The 18,660-nt window shown below is 44.1% G+C and overlaps 1 protein-coding gene across 4 annotated transcripts in view; it reads left to right on the plus strand.

Annotated features, from left to right (window-relative positions):
* Positions 1-18,660, plus strand: part of IL17REL (interleukin 17 receptor E like) — a 245,695-nt gene that overhangs the window by 148,154 nt on the left and 78,881 nt on the right. The gene's annotated exons all lie outside the window — the stretch shown is intronic.

The raw sequence follows: 18,660 nt of genomic DNA on the forward strand, positions 1-18,660 counted from the left end.
TTGATGGCACAGGTGGAGGCCCTAGAGGAAATAGAGGAGGCAGAAGCAGTGGAGGAAGTTTTAAATGTAGAGTTTTGTCCTGCAAGCCTTCGGGATTCCAAGACTTGTGGAGCAGAGTCTGTCCCTACAGCCACCAGAGTCACCCAGTTCCTAGTCAGTGAGATAATGCCTTTGGCCATGCTTACTTGTGCAAGTGTCTGTGGTGAAATGCACCCTGGCAGACAGAGATTTAGTCAAGGAACAGGTGATGTTGTCTGGGACATGCTGGTGTAACGCAGGTACATCTTTCTTAGAATAGTAATGGTGACTGGGCAATTGGTACTGGGTGACTGTGATGGCCACCAGCTTTTGGAAACCATCTGTATCTACCAGGTGGAAAAGCAGTATTTCCGTGGCCAACAGATTGGAGATGGTGGGGTTCAACTTCTTAGCTTTGTCATGTGTCAATTAGCAAGGGTATATACACCAATATCAAATTTATCCAGATAGCAATTGGTATGGATTAAATTAAACATAACTTTTATTAAATCATTAAAATCTTGTAAAGTGCCAGCAAAGTGCAAAAAAGTGCTTGTGCATAGTGCGTTAAAAACCACAATCTGTACAATACCGCATCAATGTCCTTTAATGAAGGACCAAAAAATGGTTGCATGCAGGTGCAATTGTATCTCAGTGCACCCTTACTTTAGTTCAGTTGTCAATACCACATAGACACAACTGATATATTCAGGAATTCTTATATTGGACCTATTATATTACTACAACCAGTCTATAGCATTAGGTCTCAAGTTTATCAACAAGTATGTCCTTCATAAACACAGAGCGGACTTTCCATTAGTCAATATGTTTAGAATTATATTCACATGCGTTATTTAATAAAGCAGTATGATTTGCATATCACTCATAAAGCACAGTATGTTGGAGTATATCATTTCTCCACAAAACACTGCAGTATTATCGCTCTCATGGTAGACATTAAAAAAAATCAACTGTATTTATCTTATATGCCATACTCCTGTACAACATTTTCTTGTGATAAGCTCATAGTGGAAGGAATACAAGGTTCAGCATAGTTTCATGCCCACAAGAGTAGCCCTGTTCCTCACATCTGTCACCCAACGCATTTCATCTAATATAGAATCATCAGGGGTGTCCTGACATTGTGGATTGAGAAACTTGTGGTGTGCTCATTCTCTGAGATGGGTCAAAAACAGCAGGCATGTCCGCTTCCGTTACAGCTGACTGGAGCGGGTAAAGAACCCAAGGTTCTGTGGTCGAAGACCTGCATTTCAATAGTTGGCACGGTAACAGAGGAGGAGGAAGAAGCAGCAGATGCAATTGACGGGGCGACTGATGGTGTTGAGCTCCGCATTTTTTTGCAGCAGGATTCCTAGAGTAAAGCATGTTGATTGTGCATGTGAAAGTTCATAAACGTAGAAGTCAAATTATTGCACTTTTTACCTCAACTCAATTTTTTTGCAAAATTTGGCATATTATGTGAGTTGGCTCATTCTTTGCAGTGTCAACAAAGGCCCAGGCTAGGCAACCCTTGCCACCCCTGCAATCTGCAGACCAGCAGACGCTACTGGTCACAGGCACAGTTGTGGCTGAGGATGCATTGCTCGTCGTGGCGGCATCACTACGTGTCGGCAAAACATACAGTGCAACGTATCTTCCACGTGTTCCTCTTCAGATGACCTACTCAGCTGTGTGCCTCTGTGTTCATGCCAACTGGGATCTAACACCTCATCTCATCATCATCATCATCTGTTATCACATTTCACACCCTATAAGTCACCCTCCTCATCTTCCTGCCCTGACAGCACAGACCATCTGCGTGACCCTCAGATATCTGAGTCTCATGAGGATCACCTCCCACCCAGGGGTTAACATCTGATGATGAGGGTCAGGATGCTGTTCGGACCCTACTTCATCCTGCCTGGATCCAAGCTAAAAAAATGTTATGCATCGGTGCATATTTCCTCCTCTTGACTCTGTGAAGCTTTTGAGTACACTTCTGAAGACCATGGCATAAAATGTGTGAACAGCTCTTCAGACTCAGCTATCTGTGGTTCTGTACAGTCAGCTGTATGGTTGGGATGTGGGGAGGGGGGAGCAAGGGGAATTTTGGTGCCACCTCTGTGGACTGTACTGGGTGAGATGTTGAGGTGGAGGAAGTGGAGAAGTCACTTGAAGCCAGGGGCGTATCTAGGGGGGGGCAGCCGGGGCAGTTGCCCCGGGTGCAGCCAGCAGGGGGGCGCAGTCAGGCCGCAGTGTCCCTCCCTGGTGGCTGTGTTCTGCCACCCCCCAGGCCTGAGAGTCGGCGGTTCTCTGTGTCAGCTGTAAAGCTGACAGCTGGCGCAGAGAAGGTGCGCGTGCCGGCTCCCAGGGATCAACCGCACTGGCGTCTACACAGGCACCAGTGCAATTGAAGCTCGGACCGCCGGGTCAGAGCGACGTCAGCAGCATGATCAGGTCATGTGATCATGCTGCTGACGTCACTCCCCGGCGCCCAGAGCGAACGCTCAGCGCTGGTGGTAAGTGTGCTCCAATGTGGAGCTGAAGAAACCACCGAAGATGGGGGTTGTTAATGTGTGGGGGGGTTAATGAGTGGAGATGAGGTTAATGTGGGGATGGGGATTAATGTGTGTGGGGGTTAAAGAGTGGGGATGGGGTTAATGTGGGGATGGGGATTAATGTGTGTGGGGGGTTAATGAGTGGGGATGGGGGGGTTAAAGAGTGGGGATGGGGGTTACTGTGTGGGGGGGTTAAAGAGAGGGGATGGGGGTTACTGTGTGGGGGGGTTAAAGAGTGGGGATGAGGTTAATGTGTAGTGGGGTTAATAAGTGCGGATGGGGTTACTGTGTGGGGGGTAAAGAGTGGGGATGGGGTTAATGTGTAGTGGGGTTAATAAGTGGGGATGGGGTTACTGTGTGGGGGTAAAGAGTGGGGATGGGGGTTAATGTGTGTGGGGTTAATGAGTGGGGATGGGGGTTAATGAGTGGGGATGGGGGTTAATGTGTGGGGGGTTAATGAGTGGGGATGGGGGTTAATGTGTGGCGGGTTAATGAGTGGGGATGGGGGTTATTGAGTGGGGGGTTAATGAGTGGGGATGGGGGTTATTGAATGGGGATGGAATTAATTTGTGGAGGGCTAATGAGTGGGGATGGAATTAATGTGTGGGGGATTTGGAGTGGGGGGGTACATAATGTGTTGGGGGATTTGGGAGTATGGACGGGGGGTTAATGAGTGGGGATGGAATTAATGAGTGGGGATGGGGGTTATTGTTTGGGGGGGTTAATGAGTAGGGATGGGGTTAATATGTGGGGGATTTGGAGTGTGGATGGGGGGTATTTATTGTGTGTTAGGGATTTGGAGTGTGGAGATTTGAGGACACAGAGTATGTATGAAGAAACAGTATGGGGGTTGGGTGCAGACAGTATGGGGAGCGAACGGGTTAATGTACTGTATGTGGACACAATATGGGGAGTCAGGGGTATGTGTGAGCAGACAGTATAGAGAGTGAGGGGGTAAATATATGAGGAGACAGTATGGTGAACAGGTGGGATGATAGAGGAGGGAGGGGAATAGTGTGAGGCGACAGTATATTGCAGATATTTGTATTTAGGAGCATTATAATGACACTTCTATCTTTAAGGCATCGTGTGGAGATTTGCTGCAGAAGACCGGAGAAGATGGAAGTCTGCAGAGGCCGCCTGTGGATGAGAAAACTCATCATGAGGTCTGGACAAGAAGAAGAAAAGGAGAACGACTCCAGAGATGTCATCTATAAGGTATCTGGATGTAAATATTATTTGTGATACTGACTAATTCTCATGTTTTTATTTGTTAAAGGGGTTGTCCAGGTCTGTGCTGAGTCTGCAGACATTCTATGTGACTGCAGACTTCTGAATTCTCACAGTGCTCACTGAACGCTGTCAGGATTCTCTCGTGCCGGTAATTTACATACATACGGTCACATGCTGACTAGACATGTGTGGCCTCACTCAATGAAAATGAACGGAGCGAGGCCGGGCACGTCTAGTCGGAGTGTGGCCAGAAGTATATAAATCACATGCTTGTGCTGACATGACTGTACATCGGCAAGGGAGAATCCTAAAAGTGTGCAGTGCATTTGTTGTGAGAATTCAGAAGCTGCAATGTCAGGATTCAGCTCTGCAGGTTCCAGTAGTCATCACATGGACACTTCACTCATATGCGATTTTCATACTTGACAACGAGCTTCTCTTCCTGCTTTCAGTTTTTTACTGAACATTGAGAGCATTAGGGAGAGCAGCTCGTGGGTACATGGCTAAGTGTGCAAGTCGCATATGTACTTGGTGTGGGGGGGGGGGGGGGCGCGGAACCAAATTCTTGCCCCGGGTGCCAGGAAGCCTAGATACGCCTCTGCTTGAAGCTGCACTTGCCATCCACTCAAGCACATGATCTTTCTGGGCATCAATGACAAGGCGTGCTGCTGTGCATCTGCCAAAGAAAGGTAGTGGAGTAGCCCATCCAGTAACAGAAGTTGTCAGGTGTCTTTGCATAGGATGTGACATTGGTTCACTAGTGCTTCATAAACATTACCACCTACCCCACGTACACCTTGATCATCAAGCCTAATTCCCCTTCCCCTTCCACTTTTTCCCAGTCATGTTGCTCAGATAGTGTGGTAGGAGCACAGTATTAGCAACAAAAAATTAGATTTTAAACTGTGCACCACCTCTGCAAACAGCTGAATTTCAGCGAGAGTAAATTCCAATTTGAAATATGGCATGCTATATCGTGTTAGTCACAGAAAAAATATTTGTTTGAGCGTGAATGAAGCCTGTATGACAAAGAAGATATGCTACAAACAATTTGAAAGTCAGGTCCCCTACTGTATGACACTAGGAACAGAAGGATTTTTTGTTGGCCTGTGTCAGGCCTCTATAACACACTAGATGCTACAAACTATTTGAAAGTCATGTCCCCTACTTTATGACACTAGAAACAGAAAGATTTTTTTTTTGGTGACCTCTGGATCAGGCCTCTACAGCTTAATTTCAACCCAACAAAATAAAAAAGTGTGATACGGCAGGTTGTCTAACTTTTTGCAACTGAAAAATTATAATTTTTTTTAATGTGCCTTAGGTCTGCAGACAGTTTCATATCACCCCAGCACAAAATAACAAGGTGGGATACAACAGGCTGTTTCACATTTAGCTACTCAAAATATATTATTTAGAAAGCTATACTCGTGCATGGAGCACAATAGAAGCAGTGCACAACACACTTGTAGGACATGTGCCCTGCTGGCTTTGTCTGTGGACCTCAATAATGGCCAAAAAAAAGTGCTGGAAGATAAATTTTACAGCCACACTGGACACTAGCTAGCTATACTATCTATACAACCACCTAGCTAACTAGTTAAAATCTTGCTGCTAACAGTGTCAAAATGGCGCTAAAACAAGATGTCCGCTATTTATATGGAGAATAACATGTGACTTCAGCAGCCAATGACACAAGCCGTTGTGTCAGTATATTGTTTGTGATTCCTGCGTCCTGATTGGCTAGTTGCAATGTGAACACATAAAGTTAGAGGAAAAAATGACTGTTTACAAGAACGCCGCACCTCTGAGCTCTGCAAAGCCTCTCCCCTCATCAAACACGTGATACACCACCATTATCATTGCTAAATTGCTGAAAATACTTTTATGGCAATGCAAATATTTTCCCCCACTTTTACTGAATGTTACCGATTTTTTCCGATTTTATAAAATGTTAGTCGTGTTTCTGATCATGAATCCAAATGTGCTTTATTCGTGCCAAATTTATGTTTGGCGATCATTTTCTGAACAAATTCACTCATCACTATACATTTGGCGTATAAAAAAAACTCAATTTTTACAGCGTTGGTCCTTATTTTTGAGGACTTCTGCAATTCGACCTGGCATTATGGTTATCAACTTCTGTGACAAATCCTGTCTAACTGACAAATATTCTTACCTAATCAATGCTTGCAGTTTATCACAATTTCTGTGTTTGATGCACCAAACAGTCTGAAAGGGGCTTCATCAGAGAAAATAACTTTGCAGGGAGCACAGGGATTGGACTGCTGATGTCTGTGTACAGTTATTTTCATTGATGAAGCCCCCTTCAGATTGCTTCATCTGGAAGAATGATTGTCTGGAGAAGTAAAGATGAGCTCTACCATGAGTCCTGTGTTGTGGCAATGAGAAAGCATTATGAGATCATTCATATGTGGAGTTGCTTTTCGTCCAAGGGAATGGGCTCATTCACAATTTTGCCTAACAACACTACCATGAATAAAGAATGGTATTAAAACCATCCTTCAAGAGCAACTTCGCCCAATCTAAGAGCAATTTGGCTATGAACACTGCTTTTTCCAGCATGATAGAGCACCATGTCACAATAAATAGTTAGAACCAAGTGTTTTCGGGTACAAACCATTGAAATTCATTGCCAAGAAACAAACCACATCTCTCTTACGTCTGTCAGAGGCTGCAGGCTCAAAATGGCTACCTCAGGCAGACTTCATGCTAGCCACTCTATATGGCAAAATCCCAGAGAAACCAGGATACCCTTTAAATCATGTACAGGGATCTGGTGTTAAAACAAGATCTAGTGGATTCCACTATAGAAGGACTGCTGGTCAGATGCAACAAAGGTCACCAAGCAGGGTTAAAGCCAAGAAGTTGAGTCAATGACAAAATAATGCAGCAAGCAGGTAGTCAAAATTCAAGCCGCAGACAAAATCAGGAGGTCTGCGCAGGGACAAAATTGTAAACAACGAGAATAGTGAAAAAATCAATCCGAGGTCAAAAGCCAAGACTGTCCATTGGAAAATAGCAAGGCAAGTTATACAGAAGCAGGTCAGAATATAACTGGCAGTGGACAACAGGATTTTAAGATCTTAAATAGTTACCAACCCCAACAAAACCATACACCATTTAACTCTATTTCTCCCATTATGGATGAGACTACAGGGCTTCACGGTGTCTCAGTGCTTAGCACTGCAGCCTTGCAGCGCTGGGTTCCTGGGTTCAAATCTGCAACATCATATGTAATAATAATATATTTCTTATTTTATCTCCAAGAACAAAAAAACATATTGTGTTAACGGTTTAGAAACCTATTTACAACCATTTTATTACAGTCTTTTAATTCTTACAAATAAAGTAATTACTTAACCAAGTTAAACAAATTACGACTCGAGTACTATATAGACATTATTTTGAGTCTGGAATGTATGGACATCACCAAATAGTAACCTACATGCATTAAATTTACCTTCAATGATCACATTACTTAAAAACATTTTAACCCCTTCACAATGCGGCCAATTTTTGCTTTTGTGTCTTAGTTTTTTCCTCCCCTTCTTCCTACGGCCATAACTGTTTAATATTTCTGGACACATAGACATATGAGGGCTTATTTTTTTGTGGGACGAGTTGTACTTTTGAATGACGTAATTAATTTTACCACATAGAACACTGGAAAATGAGGAAAAAAAATCCAAGTGGGGAGAAATTGTGGGGAAAAAACGCAATTCTGACATTGTTTTTGGTATTGTTTTTACAGTGTACATTTGATGTAAAAATTACCTTGCAATATGATTCTCCACATCAGTATATGATTGTGGTGATACCAAAAATGTCCAGTTTTTTTATTATTTTAGTGGCAAAAAAAATCAGAAGTTTGAAAATTACATTTTTTTTTGTATCGCCATTTTCTGAGACTTGTAACGTTTTTCATTTTTTGGCTGATATAGTTGTTTTATGATTTATAATGATGAGCGAATGTTTTTGGGTGTTATCCAAGTATCCATAAAACATGCAACCGCAGAGACTCGAACATATTATCCAAGCATGCCCAAGATACTCGGATAACAACTGAGCATGCTGGGATAATACGTTATCGGAGCACGTTCTTTCATCACTAATGGCTTATTTTTTGCAGGGCAAGACAATTTTTTTAATGATACTATTTTGGGATGCTTTGATCCCTGGTTACAGCAATTTTTGTGGTATTGCAGCAACCAAAAAAACGTATTTAAAAGGAGCTTTGTAATGACAAGCACGGAGGTCTTCAACAGCCCCCCTGCTGTCATAGCAACACATGGGTGACCCGCAATCACGTCACAGTCGTTGATGGGCTCATGGAATGACATGTGGCGCACCCGCCAGTGCAGTGGGGATACTTGGTACCGGTCTGGTCCTTAAAAGCATGTGTCACAGCAGCAGCGACCCAGTCCGTGGCCCTGGGCGTCAAATAAAAGGGAATATTCACAGGGGGAAAATAAAGAGTTTGTAAAGAATTCATGATGCCTCCTGTGGTTTCTAGTCAGAGGTGACCAGCTCTGCAGGACAGATCCTCTGGGACTGATGGTGATGCAGCAGAGTTGGTATAACTCTCCACAGGCAGAGCTTTGTCCCAGGGCACAGCTGGGTGCAGTTCCAAAGGTTTACTCACAGTTCTGGTGTGCACAGATGCCCGCTTAGTGCTCCGTCCTCCAGGTGAGGGTTTCAGTCAACTCCCAGGTAGATCAGGATCCACCTTCCCAGGACTCCCTTCAGTCTGTGCCTTTCCTGGCCATCTCACTGTGCTGGTTTTCTACTACTCTTCCTACCCAACACCTCACAGTCAGTGTCCCTGGCCAGCAGCCGTGGACCTTGTCAGTTAACATCTTCTCTGCGTTCCCTTGCTCACTTATGGCTGCCTTTCTGGAGAAGATAACTGTGTATTGTGGCTGAGGTACTTATAGGTGCCTCTACCTCCGGCTTGCTAGTTGAGTCTGATGATATCTCCACTAGGCTAGAGGGCCGGTACCCCACTGCGACCTGATCCCTCCACCCAACATTAGTTGGCATGGAAAGAGCCACATGGGCAGTATGGTCGCTGTGCCATACCTCTGGGATCCCTTCCCTCTTCAGGGAGCTTCCTTCTGTTTCTTTCCTTCAGTCTTTCCAGGGAGCTGTGTTATGATTGAGTCACCGTAGGAGGCAAAAACAGAAATGCTAGCTAAGTCCTGAAAACCAGAGAAGTTGGCAACTATCAGATTGCAGACCACTGAACCTATCAACACAACTAGCAGTAGCCGTGGGGGGTTCCTACGATGACCTAGACCCCTCGATCACAGCCGGAGAGATACATAGGCCTAAAGAAGGAAAGGGGAAATCTAACTGCCCCAGAGCAGACCCCAAAGCAATAGGCAGCCCCCCACATATAATGACGGTGAAGCAAGATGAAAACACTTACACAGACAGAAAGACAGGCTGAGCAAAGACGGGGCCCAAAAACTACCTAGATAGGAACGGATAGGAAGGCTGCTGTCTGCAATCTGCCAAAACCCTTTCAGAGACAAAAGCCAACAAGCTGATATAAAAATGGCCCTGAAGCAACTAAGCTTCAAAAACTAAATCAGCACTCAGGTACCTTCAAAGACAGAGCTCACGGAACACTGCAAACTCCAGCAGGGAGTGGCAGAATCCAAAAAGCAAGAAAAACAAAAAAACAAATCTTAGATGCAAAAGGCAAAACAGAAACTTAGCTTTAGGAGAGCAGGAATCAGACTGGTGTCCAAGAGTCCACAGAGAAATCACCCGCAGGGCAGCAAGGGCGTAGGCTGCCTTAAATCCAGTCAGTGACTCCACTCAGCCAATCGTCTTCATTAGTCCCAGGTGTCTGATAATCAGGCTCACTACCTTCCTTCACTAGAATAGGGAGTTCACCAGGCCTCAGTGACGGAGGGGAAAATGAACTCACAACAGTACCCCCCCTTGAGGAGGGGTCACCGAACCCTCAACAACGCTACCAGGGCGATCAGGGTGAGCCCGATGAAAGGCACGCACCAATCTTTTGGCATGAATATCAGAGGCAGAGACCCAGGAATTATCCTCCTGACCATAACCCTTCCACTTAACCAAATACTGGAGTCTCCGTCTAGCCAGACGGGAATCCAGAATTTTCTCTACCTCATATTCCAAGTTACCTTCAACCAATACAGGGTCCGGAGGTGCCACCTCAGGCACAACTGGCTCAACAAACCTCTTCAACAAGGACTTATGGAACACATTATGGATCTTAAATGTGACAGGAAGAGCCAAACGAAAAGAGACCGGATTAATAATCTCCAAAATCTTGTAAGGTCCAATAAATCTAGGCTTAAACTTAGGAGAAGCCACCTTCATAGCAATATTTTTTGGTGATAACCACACCATATCACCAATCTTAAACTGGGGAGCAATGGTCCTATGTCGATTGGAAAACCGCTGGGCCTTTTCCTGGGAGAGAGATAACTTATCCACCACTTGGTCCCAGATCTGGTGCATTCTCTCCACCACAGTATCAACACCTGGGCAGGCAGAAGGCTCCACCTGCCCTGAAGAAAATCGAGGGTGAAAACCAAAGTTACAAAAAAAAGGTGACATCAAAGTGGCAGAATCCAAAAAGCAAGAAAAACAAAAACAAATCTTAGATGCAAAAGGCAAAACAGAAACTTAGCTTTAGGAGAGCAGGAATCAGACTGGTGTCCAAGAGTCCACAGAGAAATCACCCGCAGGGCAGCAAGGGCGTAGGCTGCCTTAAATCCAGTCAGTGACTCCACTCAGCCAATCGTCTTCATGAGTCCCAGGTGTCTGATAATCAGGCTCACTACCTTCCTTCACTAGAATAGGGAGTTCACCAGGCCTCAGTGACGGAGGGGAAAATGAACTCACAACAGTACGCTCAGGTTTGTCCTCCTGGAACTCTTGCAGAGCAAGTCTCAAATCGGGCGGGTGATTCTGTTATGATTGAGTCACCGTAGGAGGCTAAAACAGAAATGCTAGCTAAGTCCTGAAAACCAGAGAAGTTGGCAACTATCAGATTGCAGACCCCTGAACCTATCAACACAACTAGCAGTAGCCGTGGGGGGTTCCTACGATGACCTAGACCCCTCGATCACAGCCGGAGAGATACATAGGCCTAAAGAAGGAAAGGGGAAATCTAACTGCCCCAGAGCAGACCCCAAAGCAATAGGCAGCCCCCCACATATAATGACGGTGAAGCAAGATGAAAACACTTACACAGACAGAAAGACAGGCTGAGCAAAGACGGGGCCCAAAAACTACCTAGATAGGAACGGATAGGAAGGCTGCTGTCTGCAATCTGCCAAAACCCTTTCAGAGACAAAAGCCAACAAGCTGATATAAAAATGGCCCTGAAGCAACTAAGCTTCAAAAACTAAATCAGCACTCAGGTACCTTCAAAGACAGAGCTCACGGAACACTGCACACTCCAGCAGGGAGTGGCAGAATCCAAAAAGCAAGAAAAACAAAAAAACAAATCTTAGATGCAAAAGGCAAAACAGAAACTTAGCTTTAGGAGAGCAGGAATCAGACTGGTGTCCAAGAGTCCACAGAGAAATCACCCGCAGGGCAGCAAGGGCGTAGGCTGCCTTAAATCCAGTCAGTGACTCCACTCAGCCAATCGTCTTCATTAGTCCCAGGTGTCTGATAATCAGGCTCACTACCTTCCTTCACTAGAATAGGGAGTTCACCAGGCCTCAGTGACGGAGGGTAAAATGAACTCACAACAGAGCTGCTTGTCAGCACGTCTGCTCCCTTTCACTTCCCCTTCAGTTCTCTCTTCTCCCGCTCTCATCCTACTAGCTCCACCACCCACCTCCCAACACCCTTTACTACCCAGGCAGGGTTGAAATCATCCTCCCCTAGGGTACATCCAGGGTGCCCTGCTGCTATAGGGTGTGTGTTGGCTGCAGGTGTTAGAGTCCTGTGAGGTGCCCCTTCCTTACCTGAGAGTGGGGCAACACACCTCTGGGTGAGGTGCAGTACCTCTGTGGCGACTGAACCCTTAGGGGTGCCACACATGCCCCCATGCTGGTGCGTGTTAAATTGCACCACCAGCGATTGTTGCAGGCAGGTCCTGGGTGTAACACACAGCTGTGACCTGCAGAGTATGGAGCAGGCTTACCCATAAGCCTGCTCCATACACCCATCTCTGAGTTGCGCTGTATACAGCTCTGGCAAAAATTAAGAGACCACTTTTAAATGTTCAGTTTGTCTGATTTTTCTCTTTATAGGTATATTTTTAAGTAAAATCTAAAAATTGTTCTTTTAGTCTATAAACTTCAGACATGTCTCCGAATCTCCAAACAATACATTTTGTATTTTTCTCTGACAAAGATAAATGGTCAAAATTTAAAAAAAAAGCCCAGTGCTTTCAGACCTCAAATAATGCAAAGGAAACAAGTTCATAATCATTTAGAAGCAACAATACTAATGTTTTAACTCAGGAAGAGTTCTGAAATCAATATTTTGTGGAAAAACTATGATTTTTAAAAACAGCTTTCATGCGTCTTGGCATGCTTTCCACCAGTCTTTCACACTGCTCCTGGCACAAAAATTTAAGCAGTTCCTCTTTGTTTGATGGCTTGTGACTATCCATCATCCTCTTGATTACATTCTAGAAGTTAACAATGGGGTTTAGGTTTGGAGAATGGGCTGGCCATGACAGGGTTTTGATGTGGTGGTCTCTTAATTTTTGCCAGAGCTGTATGTATGGCGGATATTGTGAAGGGTTTAAAAATGATTTTGTCTTACCCTTCAACAATCACTAAAATGTTTCAGGTACCTGGTGTCTCCATTCTGGCTAAATAGCTGTCAACTGCCTGCTGTCAAGTGTGATTCATATCTAGCATCAAAGATGCTGAGACGGTTTATAGAAAGTGGGATTGGTCTATGTCTTTCTGCGCTTGCTGTTTTCTTAAGCTGCGTACAGATATAACAAGGAGGCAGGCTATCAGTTCTAAGCAGGCAAACCACTGTGCAATGTGAAGTGCAATGCATGCAGCATATCAAAGTTCATTCCTGAAACTTCTTCAATAAATGATGGACTCATGATCCCCTCCTCTCCATCTTCACTCCCTTCTCATCATTCTGGAATACGTTACTATTAGTTTCATCTCTTCATAAAACTTTGTTGCAGAACTGGTTCGCCTTTTCTAACATAGTCTATCCCATTTCTGATATTTGGGACTATTTGTTAATTTGTGGGGCTCTATCTGCTGAGATCAGTCATTAAAGAGTATTTTATTTAATTAATTACGCTTTGTAATGTTTTTGATCTTTGCTATATACTGCATTACCTTATTCTGTTTCCGTCTACTTTTAATCACATGCTGAAAGTGCTGACTTATCTGTCTACCACTTGCTGGCTTAGCAGCTGATTTGGATTGCAGCTCCAGGTAAGTTACACTAAGTGAAGGAGAGTTTCTATACTCTTCTCCATGCTCAGACACTTTCCTATGAACATTTTTAGCTTGGTTTTAAAGATAAAAGGAAGCAAAACATGGTAATGAAATATATTACAAAGATTCATAACTTTACAAAGGCTGATCAATAATTATATAAAATAAGTTAGTTACTTGTTAACCATTGCACTGCTTTGTGGACAAATTGCTGGTGATACAACAGGCATCCTAGAGGTGGAATACCCTATTACTTAATCCCTTACCGACATATGAAGTACTGGTACATCATATGCCATCTTACTGACTTTGATGCAGTCTCAGGAACTGAGCCTACATCTTTTCCTGCACACGATGGCTGTATTATTCAGTCATCATCAACAGCTGTATTAAACTGCAAGGGAAGGAGTACTAGAAACGCCCCAAGATAAAGAGTAAAAAAAATAACCTTTATTAACCCCTTCCCGACCTGTGACAGCGTATGCGTCATGAAAGTCGGTGCCAATCCGACCTATGACGCATACCCTGTGTCATGAATTCAAAGCCCCCCTGCGGGTCGGGTGACCGGGGTCACTGAAAGGTTACCTGACCCGCAGATACAGGGGGCTTTGTAATTCACCACAGGGGGCGTCGCTTCGCCCCCACGTGGCTACGATCGCTCTGATTGGCTGTTAAAAGTGAAACAGCCAATCAGAGCGATAGTAATATTTCATCAATGAAAATTGATGAAATATTACAATCCAGCCATGGCCGATGCTGCAGTAGCATCGGACGTGGCTGGAGACACCGATTCGACCCCCCCACTGGTGATCGCCCCCCCGCCACTGAATGACAGCGGCGATCTGCTGCCGCTGTCATCATCTGCCCCCCCTCCCACTCCCTCCGCTCCCCGCCAGCTTCCGATAACCCCCTCACCCACTCTCACCTCCCCCGGCACCTTCTAAGTCCCCAAGTCGCTCCCGGTGTCCGGCGGGTCCGGTTCATGGGTGCCGCCATCTTGGAAAATGGTGGGCGCATGCGCAGTGCGCCCGCCCGAATCTGCCGGCTGCAGATTCCATTATTTCATTTTGATCACTCTCACAGTGATCAAAATGAAATAAACAGTAAATGAATCCCCCGATTATCACCCCCATAGGTAGACATAACTAATAAAATAAAGAAAATATTTTTATTTTTATTTTTCCATCAGGGTTAGGGTTAGGGTTGGAAAGAGGGTTAGGGTTAGGGTTGGAAAGAGGATAGGGTTGGAAAGAGGGTTAGGGTTAGGGTTGGAAAGAGGGTTAGGGTTGAAAAGAGGGTTAGGGTTGGAAAGAGGGTTAGGGTTGGAAAGAGGGTTAGGGTTGGAATTAGGGTTAGGGTTGGAAAAAGGGTTAGGGTTGGAATTAGGGTTAGGGTTGAAAAGAAGGTTAGGGTTGGAATTAGGGTTAGGGTTGGAATTAGGGTTAGGGTTAGAATTAGGGTTAGGCTTGTGGTTAGTGTTATGGTTAGTGTTGGGGTTAGGAGTGTGTTGGGGTTAGGTTTATGGTTAGGGTTGGGATTAGGGTTAGGGGTGTGTTGGGGTTAGGGTTGTGGTTAGGGGTGTGTTGGGGTTAGGGTTGGAGTTAGAATTGAGGGGTTTCCACTGTTTAGGCACATCAGGGGGTCTCCAAACACGATATGGTGCAACCTTTGATTCCAGCCAATTTTGCGTTCAAAAAGTCAAACGGTGCTCCCTCCCTTCCAAGCCCCGACGTGTGCCCAAACAGTGGTTTACCCCCACATATGGGGTATCAGCGTACTCAGGAAAAATTTCACAATAACTTTTGGGGTCTAATTTCTCCTGTTACCCTTGGGAAAATAAAAAATTGGGGGCTAAAAAATTATTTTTGTGGAAAAAAAATGTTTTTTTCATTTTCACGTCTCTGCATTATAAACTTCTGTGAAGCACTTGGGGGTTGAAAGTGCTCACCATACATCCATATAAGTTCCTTGGAAGGTCTAGTTTCCAAAATGGGGTCACTTGTGGGGGGTTTCCACTGTTTAGGCACATCAGGGGCTCTGCAAACGTAATGACCGCAGACTATTCCATCAAAGTCTGCATTTCAAAACGTCACTACTTCCATTCTGAGCCCTGACGTGTGCCCAAACAATGGTTCCCCCACACATATGGGGTATCAGCATACTCAGGACAAACTGGACAACAACTTTTGGGGTCCAATTTATCCTGTTACCCTTGTGAAAAAAAAAATTGCGGGCTAAAAATCATTTTTTTTGAGGGAAAAAAATGATTTTTTATTTTCACGGCTCTGCGTTATAAACTTCTGTGAAGCACTTGGGGGTTCAAGGTGCTCACCACACATCTAGATAAGTTCCTTGGGGGGTCTAGTTTCCAAAACGGGGTCACTTGTGGGGAGTTTCTACTGTTTAGGCACACAGGGGCTCAGCAAATGTAACATGATGCCCGCAGACCATTCCATCAACGTCAGCATTTCAAAATGTCACTACTTCCCTGCTGAGACCCAACGTGTGCCCAAACAGTGGTCCCCCCCCACATGTGGGATACCAGCGTACTCAGGACAAACTGGACAACAACTTTTGGGGTCCAATTTCTCCTGGTACCCTTGTGAAAATAAAAAATTGGCGACTAAAAAATTTCTTTTTAGGAAAAAAAAAGATTTTTTATTTTCACTGCTCTGCATTATAAACTTCTGTGAATCACCTGGGGGTTCAAAGTGCTCACTATGCATCTAGATAAGTTCCTTAGGGGGTCTAGTTTCCAAAATGGGGTCATTTGTGGGGGAGCTCCAAAGTTTAGGCACACAGGGGATCTCCAAACACGACATGGTGTCCGCTAACGATTGGAGCTAATTTTCATTTCAAAAAGTCAAATGGCGCTCATTCCCTTCTGCGCCCTGCCGTGCACCCAAACTGTGCCCCCCCCACATATGGGGTACCAGCGTACTCAGGACAATCTGGACAACAACTTTTGTGGTCCAATTTCTCCTGTTACCCTTGTGAAAATAAAAAATAGCGTGCTAAAAAATAATTTTTGAGGAAAAAAAATGTTTTTATTTTCACTGCTCTATGTTATAAACTTTTGTGAGGCACTTGGGGGTTCAAAGTGCTCACTACACATCTAGATAAGTTCCTTAAGGGGTCTAGTTTCCAAAATGGTGTCACTTGTGGGGGAGCTCCAATGTTTAGGCACACAGGGGCTCTCCAAACGCGACATGGTGTCCGATAACGATTGGAGCTAATTTTCCTTTCAAAAAGTCAAATGGCGCTCCTTCCCTTCCGGGCCCTGCCGTGCACCCAAACAGTGGTTTATGACCACATATGAGATATTGGTGTGCTCAGGAGAAATTGTCCAACAAATTTTAGGATCCATTTTATCCTGTTGCCCATGTGAAAATGAAAAAACTGAGGCTAAAAGATAATTTTTGTGAAAGAAAAGTACTTTTTTTTTTTACGGATCAATTTGAGAAGCACCTGGGGGTTCAAAGTGATCACTATGCATCTAGATAAGTTCCTTGGGGGGTCTAGTTTCCAAAATGGGGTCACTTGTGGGGGAGCTCCAGTGTTTAGGCACACAGCGACTCTCCAAAACGCGACATGGCAAGAGCTAAATATTCCAGCATACTTTCCATTCAAAAAGTCAAATGGCGCTCCTTCCCTTCTGAGCCCTGCCATGCGCCCAAACAGTGGTTTATGACCACATATGAAGTATCGGTGTACTCAGGGGAAATTGCCCAACAAATTTTAGGATCCATTTTATCCTGTTGCCCATGTGAAAATGAAAAAATTGATGCTGAAAGGAAATTTGTGTTGGAAAAATTAAAATGTCCATTTTTTCCTTCCACATTGCTTTAGCTGCTGTGAAACACCTGAAGGGTTAATAATCTTCTTGAATGTGGTTTTGAGTAGCTTGAGGGGTTCAGTTTTTAGAATGGTGTCACTTTTGGGTATTTTCTGCCATATAGACCCCTCAAAGTGACTTCAAATGTGAGGTGGTCCCTAAAAAAAATGGTTTTGTAAATTTTGTTGTAAAAATGAGAAATCACTGGTCAACTTTTAACCCTTATAACTTCCTAACAAAAAAATATTTTTCTTCCAAAATTGTGCTGATGTAAAGTAGACATGTGGGAAATGTTATTTAGTAACTATTTTGTGTCACATAACTCTCTAGTTTAACAGAATAAAAATTCAAAATTTGAAAATTGCAAAATTTTCAAAATTTTCGCCAAATTTCTGATTTTAATAAACGCAAAAATTACCGACCTAAATTTACCACTAACATGAAGCCCAATATGTCACGAAAAAACAATCTCAGAATCGCTAGGATGCGTTGAAGCGTTCCAGAGTTATTACCTCATAAAGGGACACTGGTTAGAATTGCAAAAAATGGCCAGGTCATTAAGGTCAAAATAGGCTGGGTCATGAAGGGGTTAAATAATTAGACATAGTCAACATCACATATGACATAAAAAAACAAAAGAAAAAAGAAAAAAATGAGGAAACAATAAGGGAAGGTTACAAGTCCATTGTTAGGCTTGGGCAAGCAAGAGAAGTGTAAATATCTAAACCATCAGACTAAGGTGCAAAAACTATCATTTACATGGTATCACTGAAAGGATTAATAATAAAAGAGGCATCAAGGTGTCAGTCTAAGGGCTCATACTCATGATTCTCGTGTGAGTCTCTCGCAAGAATACCCGGCACTGCCGCCGGCACTTGGACCGCAGCGTGCGGCTGCATAGAAATTCATGTAGTCGCACGCTCCAGTCCGAGTACTGGCGGCAGTGCCAGCTTTTCACGCAAGAGACTAGCACGAGAATCGTGCGAGTCTCTCGCAAGTGAGTATGAGCCTTTATACATGCTAATGCCACTAAAAAATGCTCACCCATAATTAGCCAGGACTGGAGGATGACCTTCTCATGCCCCAAGCTATACAATGGACTTGTAACCTTCCCTCTGTGTACCTGTTAATGTTTCCTCCTTTTTTCTTTTGCTTTTTATGTCATATGTGATGTTGACTATTTGTCTAATCATTTAATAAAGGTTATTTTTTTACTATTTATCTAGGGGTGTGTCTAGTACTTCTTCCCTTGCTGTTTAAAATGTTATTTTTGGAGTATTTCACTTGATAAAATACTTTATTGATATATTGGGAGAGTTGTAATTGAATCATGCTCTCGGCCTTTGGTAACAGAACGTGCTTTTTGATTATTGTATTTGATTATCAACAGCCGTGTCTGGAGCGAAGCTCTGCCCGTGACTGTTAACCTGTTAAATGTTGCTGTTAATTTGTGACATTTGTAACACACGTCCCGAGGGGCGTGCTGTGCTAACTATCCTTAGGCACGCCTGCAATGCAATCGTGGGGTGCCTTTGGGTTAACCTAACAGTCAGGAGTCTACTGAAGACACCTG

This window comes from Dendrobates tinctorius, unplaced genomic scaffold (genome assembly GCF_039654945.1).
Source record: "Dendrobates tinctorius isolate UK_male_01 unplaced genomic scaffold, ASM3965494v1 ptg000035l, whole genome shotgun sequence".
NCBI classification, from domain to species: Eukaryota; Metazoa; Chordata; class Amphibia; order Anura; family Dendrobatidae; genus Dendrobates; species Dendrobates tinctorius.